We start from the raw sequence: 18,483 nt of genomic DNA on the forward strand, positions 1-18,483 counted from the left end.
GTGCTTGCTTCGGCAGCACATATACTAAAATTGAAATGATACAGAGAAGATTAGCATGGCCCCTGCTCAAGGATGATATGCAAATTCGTGAAGTGTTCCATATTTTTAAGCAAAAAAAATTATTAAAAAAAACAATTAGGGAAGTATAAAATAAGCATCTACAAAATGATAGCAACAGATTTCCTTGCAAGGTCAGCTATTTACAGCAACCAAAATCCACAGTGCCCCATTTCCTTATGATTATGTCTTATTAAAAAGAACCAGAAATCTAAGAAAGAAAGTATATATGAATCCATTTGGGGGCGATATTGGAGACACATGAATATACATTGTACTGCATTTAGGCATGGTTCAGTTTAAGTAAGTTTAAGAGTTATGAAAATGTCCGTTAAGTAAAATCTCAGCAAACAGCACCAAGCAAATGCTTCCCCAGAATCCCTGAACTCTTAGGATATCAACCTAGGGATTTCACAAAGAAAATCAGGATCTGTAGAGATGTCTCACCTTGTAAAGGATCTAAGGATCAGAGTTTGATACCCAGCACCCACTTCAAAGCTGATCACAGCAGGGAGAGCATGTAATTCACATGATGAAGAGGCAGAGACACATGAGACCCTGGGGCTCTTTGTCCAGTCAGTCTAGCCCATTGGGATAAACTGGTAAGATTACCTGTCCTCCAAACAGAGCAGCAGAAACAAAAAAAAAGGGGAGAGTGATTAAGGAAGATACTGATGCAGACCTCTAGTTTCCATACAGATGCACACTCATGAATTTGCACACATGTGAGCACACATACCCAGCCATACATACATACAGACACACACACACACACACACACACACACACACACACACACACACACACACACACACACACGCATACCTCACACCTGACAATAGGCCTTGATATTTCTTTCGTCTTTCCTTTTTTTCTTTTCCTACAGCATTCACTACAAGGGACTTAAAATCTTGAATCTCTTATTTGTGCCTTTTATGTATTTGTAAAACAGGCTAGCAAACACTGGCAAGTACCTAATTGTTAAATGGCCAAATGTGGATAAAATCAATTAAAGAAAGGATAAAGAATATACAAATATTATGTTTACAGCTTATAGGATAAGTAGTGGAATCATAGTTTATTCTCACAGTTACAGTTAATATGGATTTGAGAAAATACACATTAAAGATCAGATAAGTTTTTTTGGTTTTTGTTTTGTTTTGTTTTGTTTGTTTGTTTTCCTTTGAAGTGCTTCCTGAAGGGCCTGAAAGCCATTTTGTTCATTCAGGAAGGATGTTGATTCATGCTGTCAGTGAAAACAGAACTTCTCTCCTTGGTTACTTCAGATGCACTTCTCACCTTGCCCCAGCCTTCTGCTTTTCCCCAGAAGGCGGACACATTAGTCAGAGTCAAGTGGCTGCTTGACCTCCGGCTGCTGACTACATTGTGTCAAGGGGAAGTTTAACAGCAGATTCCCAGAAGGAAGAAGAGTTCATCTCCATATGAACCTCCACATTAAGCACTCAAAAATGAAATTAGATGAGTATAGTCTTAGAATGCTTAGAAAGTGTTTAAAGGAATTAATATAAGCAAACAAAAAAATGTTTAGATCTGTTGGGTGAATTTTTTGACAACAATATCTCTTATATTTACACAATATTTGTCATCTGCTATTGTTTTGAGGACCCAAAATATTTTAGTTCTAGAGTTACCCAAGTTCAAGCTCCACTATAATTCAAGGGATGGAGGAGAATTTGAGAAAAGTTCCAGAAAAAAAAAAAAAAAAAGCAAGAGGAGCTATGAGAGGCAGAAAAAAAAATGTCTGTTAACTCCCTCATTTTGAAGATGTCCACATCCTAATTCTCAAAAAGGAAGTGCTCCATTTCAGGGTGAAGGGAACATTTGTATGCGGAATAACCTTTACATTGAATTCACTCAGGTGACATGACAATAAGATTGTTCTGTATTAGGCTGCAGAGATGGCTCAGTGGTCAAGAGCACTGGCTGCTCTTCCAGAGGACACAGGTTCAATTCCTAGCACTTACATAGCAGCTCACAACTGTCTATAACTCCTTTTCCATGGGCTCTGACACCCTTACAGACATACATGCAGGCAAAACACCAATATATATATATATAAATTAAAAAATAAGTAAATTTAGCTGGGCGGTGGTGGTACATGCCTTTAATCCCAGCACTTGTGAGGTAGAGGCAGGCAGATCTCTGTGAGTTCCAGGCCTGCCTGGTCTACAGAGCAAGATCCAGGACAGGCACCAAAACTACACAGAGAAACCCTGTCTCAAAAAAAAAAAAAAAAAAAAAGGAAAAAAAGATTGTTCTGTATTACCTGAGTGAATTCAGTGGATTCACAGTTGTAAGTAAAAACTGAAAACAAATAAAAAGTAGGCGAGTTGAAGGAAATACATTCTGAATGAATAGCCAGAGAGATGCAAAATCGTTGGCTTTGATGATGAAGAATGAAGGCCACTTGCTAAAAATTATAAGTGGTACCTAAACGGGCAAAGGGTAAGAATGTACACAGATTTTATTTTCCTCACAAGCATTCAGAAAGAAATGCAACCACATCAGCAGCGTGATTTTATCCCAGGGAGCCTGGATTTGAACATCTAATCTCTAAATTTATAGAAGAGGCAATTCTTATTTGTTTAAGCCACTGATTGTGTTGACACCTCCTAGCAGCAGTAGAAGACAAGTAAGAGTTTTACTGGTTTGCTTGAGTGTAATAACAAAACACAAGCCTGGAGGGCATAAAAACAGAGGTGTGTACTTCGCCGGTCTAGAGGTAAAGTCAGGTCAATGCCTCAAGAGATTTGGTTTCACCCAAAGTCTCTGCTTTGGTTTTCCACCAATTTTTTTTGTGTGTTTTTATATATTATTATTCTATGTATATGTGAACTTAGTGAATATTTATGTGTAGTGCATGTGTGTGTTAACCAAATTTCCTCTGTTTTTAAGGACATTGGTCAGATAGGGTTAAGGTCTATTTGGTTAGTTCCCACTTTAAAGGTAGGTCCTATCTCATACATGAGGTATGTGCTAATAAGGTAACTGTGACCATTTGTCCAGTAAGAACACATGCAAGAGGCAGGAAGGCTGGCTCAGTGTTTAAGAGCACTTGTTCTTGCAGAGAAGCTTGGCTTGGTTCCCAGCACCATCATGGTGACTCACAGAAGAGGGAAGTCTGATACCCTGTGCAGGATCCAGAGATTCAGACACACATGTACATCCATGTACATACACATAAAACACTCAAAGACATAAAATAAAAATAAATTAAAAGACATTGGGATACTCAGTCCTAAATTGGGTGTGTTTACCATACCCTTTACCTCAAGGTTCAGACATCTATGTGGAAGAAGATGCAGAAAAGTTGTGTGATCTAGAAGTAGTGGATGAGTCCTAGAAAAAAAAATCAATTTTCCAGACACATCATAACTAGTGCACATATAAACCTACAGAGAATGTGGCAGAGTACATAAGACCCGAGCACGTTCAAGCCAGAGAAGGGAAAGGGTTCACAGATCCCATCATTAGCCGAGAAGCTATTTGCAAATAATAGCTGCTAGAAGATGGAAAACTACGTTTTTGACTGAGTGTCACTGGGTATATCAACTACACTCCAAGGCAAGCCCCGTGCTCAGAAGTCCTTTCACAACACGAACTAGACCCCATGTTTTTGTTGTGCCATTTTTTTAAAATTTTATTTTACAATAAATTTGTATTTTACAATACAATTCAGTTCTACATATCAGCCAGATTCCCTTGTTCTCCACCTCCCGCACCCCTCCCCTTCCCCCAAGTCCACGCCCCCCATTCCCACCTCCTCCAGGGCAAAGCCTCCACTGAGGACTGAGATCAACCTGGTAGACTCAGTCCATGCAGATCCAGTCCCCTCCTCCCAGGCTGAGCCAAGGGACCCTGCATAAGCCCCAGGTTTCAAACAGCCAAGTCATGCAATGAGCACAGGACCTGGTACCACTGCCTGGATGCCTCCCAAACAGATCAAGCCAATCAACTGTCTCACCCATTTAGAGGGCCTGATCTAGTTGGGGGCCCCTCAACCATTGGTTCATAGTTCATGTGTTTCCATTCATTTGGCTATTTGTCCCTGTGCTTTATCCAACCTTGGTCTTAACAATTCTCACTCATATAAACCCTCCTCTTTCTCGCTAATTAGACTCCCAGAACTCCACCAGGGGCCTAGCCATAAATCTCTGCATCCAGATCCCTCAGTCGTTGGATGGGGTTTCTAGCACGACAATTAGGGTGTTTGGCCATCCCGTCACCAGAGTAGGTCAGTTCCGGCTGTCTCTCGAACATTGCTAGTAGTCTATTGTGGGGGTATCTTTGTGGATTTCTGTGGGCCTCTCTAGAACTTTGCTTTTTCCTATTCTCATGTGGTCTTCATTTACCATGGTCTCCTATTCCTTGTTCTCCCTCTCTGTTCTTGATCCAGCTGGGATCTTCTGCTCCCCCAAGCTCTCTTTCCCTCGACCCTCAGCCTTCATTAACCCCACTCATGTCCAGGCTGTTCATGTAAATCTCATCCATTTCTCTGTCATTGGGCGATCCCTGTGTCTTTCTTGGTGTCCTGTTTTCCAGGTAGCCTCCCTGGTGATGTGAGTAGCAGTCCAGTCATCCTTGTTCCACATCTAGTATCCAGTTACAAGTGAGTACATACCATATTTGTCTTTCTGAGTCTGGGTTACCTCACTCAGGATGATTTTTTTTTTTCTAGATCCATCCATTTACCTGCAAACCTCATGATGTCATTGTTTTTCTCTGCTGAGTAGTATTCCATTGTGTATATGTGCCACAATTTATTTATCCATTCTTCAGTTGAAGGGCATCTAGGTTTTTTCCAGGTTTTGGCTATTACAAACAATGCTGATATAAACATAGCTGAGCAAGTGCTCTTGTGGTATGAATGAGCATTTCTTGGGTATATGCCCAAGAGTGGTATAGCTGGATCTGCCTCCCGAGTGCTGGGATTAAAGGCGTGCGCCAACCACCCCCCCCCACGCCCGGCCTGATTCCCAATTTTCTAAGAAAGTGCCATATTGATTTCCAAAGTGGTTGTACAAGCTTGCATTCCCACCAACAGTGGAGGAGAGTTCCCCTAGTTCCACATCCTCTCCAGCATAAAGTGTCTTCAGTGTTTTTGATCTTAGCCATTCTGACAGGTATAAGGTGGTATCTCAGAGTTGTTTTGATTTGCATTTCCCTGATGATTAGGGATGCTGAGCAATTCCTTAAATGTCTTTCAGCCATTTGAGTTTCCTCTGTTGAGAATTCTCTGTTTAGTTTTATAGCCCATTTCTTAATTGGACTGTTTGTCATTTTGATGTCTAATTTCTTGAGTTTCTTATATATTCTGGATATCAGTCCTCTGTCACATGTGGGGTTGGTGAAGATCTTTTTCCCATTCTGTAGGCTGTCGCTTTGCCTTGTTGACCGTATCCTTTGCTCTACAAAAGCTTCTCAGTTTCAAGAGGTCCCATTGATTGATTGTTTCTTTCAGTGTCTGTGCTACTGGTGTTATATTTAGGAAGTGATCTCCTATGCCAGTGTGTTCAAGACTACTTCCTACTTTCTCTTCTAGCAGGTTCAGAGTAGCTGGATTTATGTTGAGGTCCTTGATCCACTTGGACTTAAGTTTTGTGCATGGTGACAGATACGGATCTATTTGTAGCCTTCTACACACTGATATCCAGTTATGCCAGCACCATTTGTTGAAGATGCTTTCATTTTTCCATTGTACACTTTTGGCTTCTTTGTCAAAAATTATATGTTCATAGGTGTGCGGATTAATGTCAGGGTCTTCAATTTGATTCCATTGGTCCACATGTTTGTTTTTATGCCAATACCAAGTTGTTTTTATTATTGTAGCTCTATAGTAGAGCTTGAAGTCAGGGATCATGATGCCTCCAGAGGTTGTTTTATTTTTGTTTTGTTTTACTTAAAGAGAGAGAAAGAGAGGGAGGTGAGAGGGAAGGGAGGTGGAGTATATCTGGGATAGTTGGAGGGGGAGAATGTGAACAAAATACGTTGTATGTGCTTTTCAAATAATACATAAACATATTTTAAAGATTAGCAATGACATTGGGATTTCAGAACTCATATAATTTTGTGTGCTAAGTTTTCACCCATATTTATGTCTGAGGAAACTGTGGACCTATCCTGGGATTGTTATCCTTAAGCACAAATTCAAAATGAATACAAGAATAGCTATTCTTTTCAATTGGCAGAACCCACATTGGTCTGCTGAGTTGACAATCCTCCTGGTTGTGGAGCCAAATGGAAGTCACTGAAATGCTTTCTCTAGGCAGAGCACAGGACAAAAGACAGTAATCATTCTGTGCTGCTTCTATACAAAGGTAAGTAACTCGGTATGCAATGAAGTAAGTATTTCCTGTTCTGAGGGGTCAACTAGATCCTTGGGGTGTGGGAGAGTGCCCTCTTGTGGGCATGTGTATAGAAAATAAATATTTTGTGCTATCATCCATTTAGAGTTTCATAAACAAGGCAGTCTATCAAACTCACCATGTGAGAACAAGAAAGACTTGATTGTGTACCTTATGGCGCTTTCCTCCTGGGGATGAACTTCAGTCATCATACACAGGAAGTAGCCATTCAGTAGAGAGAAAATTGATTCAGGGCTGATAGAGAAAGTTGCACATTTTTTTTCTAAACAGAACTGATCTGGTCCAGGTCCAAAATGAGTTTCCAATGTCAACAATAGAACACACACTGAGGCTTCCTGATAGGACCTTATCCTTCATATAGAGTACACTGTTTCCTCATGTTCTCATTCCCTATCCCTTCCCCTTTACTGCCCTCCCCTCCCCCATTCCCAGTTTACTCATGGAGAACTGCTCTGTTTCCCCTTCCCAAGGTGATCCATGCATCCCTCTTAGGGTCCTCCTTGTTACCTAGCTTCTCTAGAGCTGTGACTTGTAGTCTGATTATCCTTTGCTTTACATATAGTATTCACTTACAAGTGAGTACATACCATGTTTGTCTTTCTGAATCTGGGTTACCTCACTCAGGATAGTTTCTAGTTCTATCCATTTGCCTGAAAATTTCATGATGTCATTATTTTTTACAGCTGACTAATACTCCATTCTGTATATGTACCACATTTTCTTTGTCCATTCTTCAGTTAAGAAGCATCTAGGTTGCAAGAGAGCAATGAAAGAGATATCTTGATAGAAAGAGACATAATGGGGTTAGGGAGAAACCTGGTTCCAGGGAAATTCCCAGAAATCCACAAGGACGACCCCAGATTAGATTACTAGCAATAGTGGAGAGGATGTCTGAACTGGTTTACCCCAGTAATCCAGTAATAGGTGAATACCCTAACTGTCATTATAGAGCATTCATCCAGTAACTGGTGGAAGCAAATGCAGAGATCCACAGCCAAGGGCCAGACCAAGCTCTGGGAGTCCAGTCGAAGAGAGGGATTATATGAGCAGGGGGGGGGGGAATCAAGATGGGAAAAATCTACAGAGCCAACTGAACCAAGCTCGTAGCAACTCACAGACTTTAGATTACCAGCTGTGGAACCTGCATAGGACCTAACTAGGCCCTCTGCATGTGGGAGGCAGTTGTGTAGCTTGGTCTGTTTGAGGGGCCCTTGGCAGTGGGATCCAGATCTATCCTGGTACATGAACTGGCTTTCTGGAGTCCATTTATGGTGGGACACCTTGTTCACCCTTGATGCAGGCAGGGCCATTGGTCCTACCTCAACTGAATGTATACCAGGCTTTGCTGACTCCCCAGGGGAGGCCTTACCCCTTTGGAGGAGGGCATGGGAATTCGGAGTTCGGGGAGGCCGGGGAGGGGGGAGAGTGAGAGGATGGATGAGAGGGGCATCTATGGTTGGTATGTAAAGAGAGTAAAACATTTTTTTAAAATAAAAAAGAAATACAAAAATCTTTTGTTAAAAAAGAAAAAAAAAAAAGAGTACACTGATTACCTCTGACTTCTTCCCAGGAAGTATAACGGATTCTTACTGGACAACAAAACAAAACCCAACTCTTGAAGATATAGGCTGGATTTTCTAGATTTCAAAGCTTTACACGGTGCCACAGAAATAAACATATACTGCAACAAAGTCGTATGCCACTACTATTCCTTCTGGTAAGGAGTACACTGTATAAGGGAGTCAAATTTTAAAAGTTTCAGAAGTGGATAATTTTATTTGAAGGAATTAAAATTAGTCAAATGTGGTGATGAGCTTATCGTTAGCAAATATTTTCTTTTAGATGTAGGTTTTATAAAAATGGAAGAATGTAACAGGAAAGAAGTGGCAGAGGAAGGGTCACGATGGATTTTTTTTGCTCTCCTAATTTTTTTTAATACTATTTCTTGGTTCAAATTTTCAAGCAGGATGAAGAATAAGGACATACATATCCCTAATATATTTTAAATTAAAAAGTTGATAACATACCTCATATTTATATTCCTTAGGGCATAACTCAAAATTGTTGCATTTATTTTATAAGCAGTGGATTCTTTTTTTTTTTTTTTTCAATAGAACATCTGATGTTCTGGAAAAGACCTCAGGGCCTCTTGCTTGCTAGATCGGTTATGCCACTGACCTAAGGGATAATAAAATTATGATGCATTTATACAATTTATACAATAATATTCAGCTGTGAAGAAAAATGAAATCTTAAGGTAAATGGATGAAGCTAGAAATGATCTGGATTGAGGTAACCCAGACTCCAAGATACAAATATTACATGTTTTGTCTTAAATGTAGATGTTAGATTTTTAGATGGGTGTGTTTCAATCTGGATAATCACTGAGCCTAGATAGATAGTAAGAGACCAGGGAGGAGGAAAGGATTTTCCAAGAAAGAGGAAATACAATATAGTGTTAAAAAGACATAAAGGAGAAACTATAATCAGAGGATTAAATAAGAAGGGGGATGGGAAGGCATGGCATAAATGGAGTCATCATGTGATAAGGAAGACAATGTTTCAACTCAATATGCCACCAAGTAAAAGCTCCAATGGCAGGAATGGGTTGCAACTTACTGAGTTGGCCAACAGGGTCCCTTAGACTATGCCCAAACACCACAGGCTATTGCCAAGGTTATTGGTTACTATCCATAACCTATGGTAAGGCCCTACTGCTGAATACATGCCTTACTTATCACTGAGCATGGAGAAACTGAGCTGGTGCCCAACTTCGTTCATGGTGCTGAAAGGTATTTTTGCATACTACCAGAGAAGAAAATTCATCATCAATATTACCCAGCTACAAACTCTGGAACCTATAGCAGTGACCTGCCTGTGAGGTATGCTGGTGCAATAGTGGTATGATGTCATAGGAATAATCTATCCCCAAAGTAATTTAAAGATATCTCATCCCATTTTGTTTTCCATTTTAATATTTTCTCTTGCATTCTTACAGACTCTATGAGGTGTTGCTATCTTCCTAGTCAATTTTCCATTGCTTAAATTCATCAAAGTTCTTACCACTACAATACAAAGATACTTGATATAAATATAAAATTGCTAATGTAGATATGAAGAACAACAATTATACTTTCTCTGTAGCATGGATTTTAAAAGTTCTTATTAATAAAAACAAGCCCAGAGCCAGGTATTGGGGTGAATGCTGAATGATCAGACAAACAGAGCAAGCCACAGCCACCTCACCTTGGCAATTCCTCATCTGATCCTGTTTCCTCAGACTGGAAACCTCTGAGTCCTCATCCAGAATGAATCTCAGCTGAACTGTTGCTCAAAAGCCTAAAAGCTTAACCAGCTCTAGTTCCTGGTCCTTGTGCCTTAAATACTTTTCTGCTTCCTGCCATCATTTCCTAGGATTAAAGGCGTGAGTCACCATTCCTAACTGTTTCCAGTGTGGCTTTGAACTCACAGAGATCCAGACAGATCTCTGCCTTTGGAATGCTAAGATTAAAGGTGTGTGTGCCACCATTTTCTGGCCTCTATATCTAGTAGCTGTTCTGTTCTCTGATCCCAGATAAGTTTATTAGGGTGCACAATATTTTGGGGGACAAAATATCACCACATTTCTTGGCTTATATCCCAGACTGTCTTTCCATTCCATGTTTCTGTCTCTTGTCTCTCCCTCCTCTCCTCTCCCTCTTTTTTGCTCTGCCTCTCCATCCCTGCTTCCTCTCTAGTTTTCCCAAACCCTCTCTCCCAATTCAGTTTTTATAACACCAGGTTTAATAGCTTAAACTTTCTCAATTACATTTATAAATGGCCTGTTATCTCTACTGATTCATGGAAGATATGAGCACACACATCCATTCAAGAAAATTTGCCACTTTTGCTCCTCTTTCCATGGATTTGGAATTTGCTTTGTCATCCTTAGAGATCATCCATTGTAAAGTATTCTCTCAATCTTAGAGATTTAGGAACAAGCATCCGCATTGACTGTGTCTATCTATGATCAAAAGCATAACTAGAGCTTCATTAAATAGGCTCTGGTGATATGATGTCCTACAGCTCTCTTCAGGACGAGAATCTTCAAAATGCATCCGACTAAGAACAGCGAACATAGTGGTGAGGATTAAAGAAAACAGCCACGTTTTGTCATTAGCCAATGTGTAGGAGACCTCTTAGAGGACAGGGAGTCAGCTGCATGATTTGAATAATACTTCAAAGAAGAAGAAGATTTCTAACATGAAAAAATAAAACAATAATAAGTTGCTCAAGATTGCATTTTTTAAATAATAAGAATGATGATGAGGTTTCTATTATTTGAATATGAATACAAATTATCTTAAGAATATTTCTTTACCATGTGAAAGCTTTTTGAAAATGCAAATGAGTTCATCTCCATCTGTTATAATGCTTACAATGAATTTACACAGCACTTCACATGGCATTATCATAACCCAAGGGAACAGTCTTCTATTGCTGTTTCTTCATTATATGGACAAGATTTTTGTTTGTGTATTTGTTCCTTTTATTTTGGTTTACTGAGGTAGAGACTGGCATATAAAACATTCCATTTTAAATCTTAGGACAAAAACACCATACTTCTCATGTTAGAGTATATCTACAAGCCAAAGGAAGATTAAAGAGAATTGCTTGAAAATTGGTGCTGGGACATTATTATATTTACATTTTGAAATATATTTCTTGTATTCAAGTCATTTCCTCCATTCATAATAATGGAAAAAGAGTAATATAGAATGTGTAATGACAGAGTATAGATCAGCTACTGAAAATCCACTGTAATAAAGAAACATAGTGATATTATTTAAGAAACACATTATTATGTCTTCAGTGTTGTCCAGAAACCAAATACTTTTATCATTTGTGATAATTTATTTATTATTAATATATTATTAATTTGTTCCAAAACAGTATTTCACTGTGTAATACAGGCTAGCCTGGAAGTTACTATGGAGCCCAGGCTAACTTGGGCTTGTAATCTTCCTGCCTCAGTTTCCTGGGCACATAAGATTCTCACTTTAAAAATATGAAAGACACTAGTACCCGGGTATTACAATGCTGCTTAGGTTTTTTTTTTCTTTTAATCAACTTCTAGAACATCAGTTAAGAAAGTTACTTAGCCTAAGATTATTATCAGTCAAGTGATAATTAAAATGAAATATTAACTAAAGTTCCTTTTTGGATGGTGACTGAAGCCAAAAGTTAACTTCATATTTTTTTAAAAAAATGTATAAATTTGTTTGACATCTACTATACCTTCATTAGTATGCTGTCTAATAACAAACTATAAATTAAATACTAAAATTTTAAAAAATAAACACAATGTTAGAAGCTGTGCATGGTGGTTCTTACCTTATTTCTAGCACTGTGAGGTTGAGACAGAATAACTTCTATGGTTCCTATGTGCTGTGGAATAATCCTCTTGTACACTGTACAGATGTGTCACTCAAATTGGTTTAATAAAACTTTGATTGGCCAGTAGCCAGGCAGGATGTACAGGCAGGGTGACAGAACCAGGATGATGGGAAGGAGAAGGGCAGAGTCACCAGCCAGATGCAGAGGGAGCAGGAGATGAATGTGCTATGCTAATAAAAGTACCGGCATGTGCCAAAGTATAAATAAGGAATATGGGTTAACTTAAAATGTAAGAGCTAGTTAGTAATAAGCCTGAACTATATTGGCTGTGCATTTATAATTCATAATCAGCCTCTGAGTCAGGTTATTTGGGACCAAGTATTCAGGACAGAGAAATGGCTGTTTACACCTGTACCACAAGCGTTGCATGCAGAGTATAATGCTGTCTCAAGATATCAAAGAAATAAACATATAGAGGGGGAAACCATGCAAATCCAAAGAAAAAAATTAAAAATTAACTTACCTTCATTAACATCCATATTGTCTTCCCAAATTAATAATCTCTTCAGAAATATAAACTGACTTACTGGTAAAATTTCTCTTCCTTCTGTACTTGAGTGTTCAAGAGCAAGTATTGGCATGCCTATTTATCTGTTGATTTAATCAAAAAGTTTAATTTCACAGAAATGAAATGGGTAGTTATGTTTTCTACTTTTTAATTTATTAGTCTTTTAAATTTTTTGAAGGTTTATTTTTTTATTTGCATGAGTGTTTTTCCTGTATGCATGTCATTGAAGCATGTGGTCCATTCACAGAGGTCTGATAAAGGTGTTTGATTCTCTGAATCTGGAGTTACTGATTGTAGGTGCAGAAAACAGAACCCTAGTCCTCCACAAGAGTGATAAGTGCTGTTGACTGAGCTGAATTCCTTACCTCGTATCTATTAGTCTATTAAAGAGTTCTTTTTTTCCTTGACCATTTAACAATTGAAATACAAGTTTTAAACCTAATATATTGCTAGAAAGATTTTGATCATGCATACTACATAATTCACTAATTTGCTTATAGAGTTTACTGTTACAACCTTATGATAAAATCTGAACCTAAAGGCATGCTATTGGGTTTCAAATCTTGAATTTAGTACTTATTTACTCTATGACTTTTTGTGAGCTATTTAAGCTCTGGACCTACCGTTTCTTGTTGGATAACAGGATAAAGTTAAGCTATACTGTCGACTTGTAAGATTAAATGTACTTAATAAACTTCTGCTTCTTCTAGTGAGTAAGCATGGTTGTCAGGCATCACTGCTGTTATTAATATAATCATTCATGTGATAGCCTGTTTTTTTTTTTTTTGGTGCTCATTTACAGGTCTTTTAAAATGGGTGTGTACTATTCTGGGTAGATGCTGGCTTCTTTTACATTATGTATAAAAATCTAGTCTGTAAGAGTGAAGCGTAAATCTAATTAATCTTATCAATAAAAACCAGGAGTGAGATATTGGGGTAAAACCTGAAAGATCAGATAAGCAGGAGAGCAGCCACAGTCACTTCCTTCCTCTTTTGTTCCTCCAGTCCAAAAAAAGCCGAGATCCTGTCTCCGCTCTGCCTTATCACTTCCTGTCTTCATCCTGCCTTATAACTTCCTGACTCCTGTCTGTAGAGACCTCCAGACCTCTATGGTTAACTAGTGGCTAGCTCTAGCCTCTGACCCCAAGCGAGCTTTATTTGTCAGAACACAAACAAAATCACACAACATAAGAAATCTATTTACAGATGAAAACAACACAGGATTTGAAAATGAAATTCAATATAGAGGCTTCATAGTTAATGACCCTGATAGACAAATGAATAAGAAAATATAAAAATAAAATACTTATGCATTTAGTCTTAAAATGTAAAAATAATAGTGTAGCACTCACCACTAGTAGGACCTTCTGTCTTCCTTGAAGATTTGACACTTTGTGTTTTCAAACCTCCATGTGACTGTTATGAACAATGTATGAACATGAGGAATGAGTCACTTTTGTACTTAGCCAATGGGAAGCACCAGTTATGACAGAAAGGCAGACTAAAGCATTACAATTGTAAATTTTATTTAACATTATAATATTTATTACAACAAAAATAACCTGATATAAAAAAAGGTAACATGCATGAAATGATCTAAAAGGCTATCTCATTTGGTATTGACTAAGTACTATTTAAGTTCCAATTTTGACTTATTTCAAATAGAGGAAAACATCAAATTTTAGAGCATTTAACAAGATAATATTAAAAATGGTCTTTAAATCTCCAAGTCAAATGTGTCTTGTGAAACTCTGCCAAAATTTTAAAAATACCTTAAAAACAGAAGCAGTTACACTCCACAACTCAGAGGCACCCTATCTTAGTGAGGGTTTCTATTTCTGTGAAGAGAGAGCATGACCATGGCAACTCTTATAAAGGAAAACATCGCATTGGAATGGCTTAAATTTTCAGAGGTTTAGTCCATTATCATCATGGTATGGTGGGACATGGCAGCATGTGGGCAGACATGTGCTGGAGAAGGAGCTGAGAGTTCTACATCTTGATCTTCAGGCAACAGGAAGTGAACTGATACAGGTGAAGCATGAGCAAAGGAGACCTCAATGCCCTTCTCCACGGTGACACATTTCCTCCAATAAGGCCACATCTACTTCAACAAAACCACACCTCCTAATAGTGTCACTGCCTTTGGGAGCCATTTTCATTCAAACCACCACCCACTTGATCATAACTTCCTGTTAATTACCAAAACAAAGGAAAATGGAAATATGTATGCTACTGTGATTATAGTAAATGAAACTAGTCTTATTTTATACATCTAAGTTTCTCAATGTTTAAATGAAATATGTATTAACTTGTGGGAACCCAGTTGGCAGACTGGCTCCCACATTTTACCCCAGGGTACTCTTGAGGAGTGAGGGATAAGAGATTTAGATAGAAGGATAGAGGGGAGAGAAACAGATAGAAACACAGGACAGCCTCTCATGAGGGTATGGATACTTATCCATTGGCCCCTCCTGTCTCTCCTAATGGGCTATTTATAGGAATGCCAAGGGGTGGAACAAAAGAACTCCCCTAGCTCAGCCAAGTGTAGACCCTTCCAATCACCTATTAACCATGCACACAGTCAAGCAATCTTCTAATGCTGCCCTGCTGGGTAAAGCAAGCTCAGATCTCACTAGGAAACCTTTGTGGGCCTCCACATTAACTCACAAAATATCCTAGTGCCATGCAGATAGTTCAACCCTCAGGAGCCATTTAAGAAGCTGGGCCTGGAGGTGCAGGTTTGTAACCCAACACTGGGTGGGTAGAGACAGAGACGGTCTCACTTGACAGCTTGTGTAGGACAATAGGTAAGCCTGCGACTATGGACAGAGACAATATTTCCAAAAGTAATGTGAATGGCTCTTAAGCAGTGAGTATAAAAGCTGTGTTCTGGCCTCTCTCATGTTCTCAAGCAGATACTACCCTCTGCACATGTTCAATAAAGTCTTAATCTATTTTATCTGGATGGTATATATCAGTTTTAATGAATAAAATTTTACTAGAATATAGCCATATCTTTAACATGTTGCTGTAGTTACTTCCACTACATCAGTCTGGATATTTTTGATAGATACCATATAAACTTCAAAGCCTAAAATGCATACTGTCCTGACCTTTACAAGAAAATTTTCTGTGTATAGAGTTAAATTTTCTATTTGTTTATTAGTTTTAAAAAAAAATTTCCAAGCATGTTGCCCTTTAACAGAAACCTATATCATTTAATTTAGTTAGGAGTTCCAAGAAGAAATATTTTTTCTGCCTTTTTTATGCTCATGTTTTCTTTTTTCTCCCATAGAATTTTATTTTGTAAATTTTTATTGAATTTATTTCAGTACAATATATTTTGTTCATAGTCTTTCCCCTTCCCCAGCTCCTCCAAGATCCTCCCTGCGTGCGCGTGCGCACGCGCGCGCGCACACACACACACACACACACACACACACACACACACACACACACACGCTCATTCCAAATATAAGCTGTTGAGTACATATAATGTTACTTGTGTGTATTTTTTCAGAGCATTTGGCAATGGACAACCAATTGGTGTGCTCTTCCCTTGGGCGGGCCACCTCTCCCCATCCCAACTCAGTTGCCTCTGGGTTTTTTGTGTAGGTTTGAGGTGTTGGGGGCTTTTCCCTGTACACTTTGGAATGTCTATTGTTGTCGTTCATATTCAGCTCACATTTGAGCTGTCATGTTGGTGAGATAGGTGTTGCTTCTAATGTTTCTATGAGACACATCTTACAAAAAGCCCTTGATCCCTCCTGCTCTTAACAATCATTCCATGCCCTCTTTCACAATGTTCCCTGAGCCTTGAGTGAAAGAATGTTTTGTAGATTTCTCCCTTGATACTGAGCTCTACAACTCTGCATTTTGATGGGCAGTGGTTTTCTGTAGTGGGCTCCATCTGTTGCCCAGAGACGTTTCCTTAATGAGGGGTGAAGACTGCACTTATCTGTGGGTATAAGGGCAATTATTTATAGATCGTTGATAAGAATTAGACTGGGTTAGTAAATTTGTGATCTTAAATCCTTTTCCAATAACCATGATTTTGCTAGCACTGGAATGGAAAGTTAGCTACGTTTCCACTACTACACACAATTTCCCTATCATTGAGCAGGTCTTAAATCTAATTAGAGAACAGGTGGTTACCACCAAGGTATATGTGTGACTACTGAATCCACAGGGTTATTGTGCCATGCTGGTCAATGATGTGACCAGGGGTGTCACAACTGCATGGGACTGTAGGTTTCCTCGCTCATTCAGAAACTTGTGTGCTGCCTTCTGCTACAACGAAGGTTAGTTCTCAGGGAGAGGGAATTCATGTCAGTTCCAGCTAAGAAGCTTCTGTGCCCTGTTTAGGACATGCCTGGTATCTTCAGCAAGAGGGACTTACCTTCCACCTCTAATGGCAACCAAGAGCAAAAGCAATAAGCTGTATATTTGGGGAGTCCGTTAGAAAACCCTGTCCAATAACTCGAAAAAAAGCTTCTGATGTCTGATAATGGGGTTTAGGTTAAGTGGTCTTTTGATCTTACAGAGAGTGCCATCAGCCTAAATGAGAAAAATTAATTAAACCCATATGTGTGTATTGATGCACTGAATTATATGCATTATAGTGTGTGTTAGTTTTGTGTCCTGTGACTTTGATGAAAATGTTTGTCAGCTGTAGACAATATTTCCTGGTAAAATCTTTATGATCTTTTACATTTAAAAGTATGCCATCTGCAAAGAAAGATACTTTAACTCATGCTTTTCTAATTGTATCTCCTTGATCTCCCTCAGTTATCTTATTGCTCTAGCTAAGATTTCAATTACTATGTTTAATAGGCATAGAGTTGGTGTAAATTACTTTTATTATATTGAAGTCTGTCCCTTTTATCTTGAGCCTTCCCAGGATTTTTATCATGAAGGATTTTGCAAAGTTTTTTTCCTTCTACTGAGATGGTCATGGGCTTTCATCCTTTAGTCTGTTTATGTGGCAGATTTTGCTTATTTATTTACATATGTTTAACCATTCCTTCATCTTTGGGATGAAGCCACTTGATGATGATACATAAACTTTTTGATATGTTCTTTATTTTTGTTTGCAAATATCTTATTTAGAATTTTCATATATAGTTATGAGATATTGATATATATCTCTCATGTAGTTTTGATATTAGGGTAATATAATATTGTCTGATTTTAATCAAATAATGTTCTGAAATAGGCAAAAATGAATTCCTATTTAGAGAAGTAGATGTGCATTAGAATCATATATTCATTAATCACACAATATTATTAATCATACTAATAGCTTTGAGGGATTGGGAAAGAAGTTATGGTTTAAAGGAAAATGGCTGGAGATGAGCAATTTCAAGATTTAAGGGGTGAGTACATAGGTATTCATTTTCTATTAAGTCAATGAACAATACTTAATGTCTCTTTTGTCTTTTCATGCACGTATCACGTGTTAGAATTGCTAAAATTAGTAAAGTAACTCTTCTACCACATTTACAGTTTCCTCTTAAGTTTTGCTAGTGTAATGAAGCAGACAAATTTTCTTCTCTAATAGTAGTCCTATTTTCATATCTGCTCTGCCAATTATTCAGTGTTTGTTTTTCTATCCCTCTGATTTGGAAATGTGTTCAAGAAAGATAAATTTATGTATTTTATATTAACTCTCTTTATATGTTCATTTATAACCATGACAATGTGTAGAAAAATCTTTCTTATAGTTATGTTACTTCATTTTACTTTCTTGAACAATCATTGCTTAATGTGTTATACCTATTATATATAGATCAATTTAGCCCATTTATATTCCTTTTATCTTTTCTAAACATAGCACAGTGAGGTACCATTAAATATCTACCCTATAATTTTCACATCTAATGAAAGATTTACCTTTATACCTTTCGCTAGTGGTAGAACCCAAAAATGAAGAGGAGGCTTGTGGTGATGATATATTGTGTCCCCCAATGTATTCTTCACCCTAATAAAGCTTATCTGAGGATCAGAGGCAAAAGCCAGGCACTATAGTAAACATAGAAGTCAGGTAATTGTGGCACATGCCTTTAATCCTAGCATTCAGGAGGCAATGATCCA

General features: G+C 38.2%; 1 non-coding gene across 1 annotated transcript; it reads left to right on the top strand.

The window, feature by feature from the left end:
• On the top strand, positions 1-107 carry LOC114695181. The gene has a single exon (XR_003734819.1). It is a non-coding gene; the product is annotated as a U6 spliceosomal RNA (small nuclear RNA).
• Positions 108-18,483: the final 18,376 nt, after the last annotated feature.

This window comes from Peromyscus leucopus, chromosome 17 (assembly GCF_004664715.2).
Source record: "Peromyscus leucopus breed LL Stock chromosome 17, UCI_PerLeu_2.1, whole genome shotgun sequence".
Taxonomy (NCBI): domain Eukaryota; kingdom Metazoa; phylum Chordata; class Mammalia; order Rodentia; family Cricetidae; genus Peromyscus; species Peromyscus leucopus.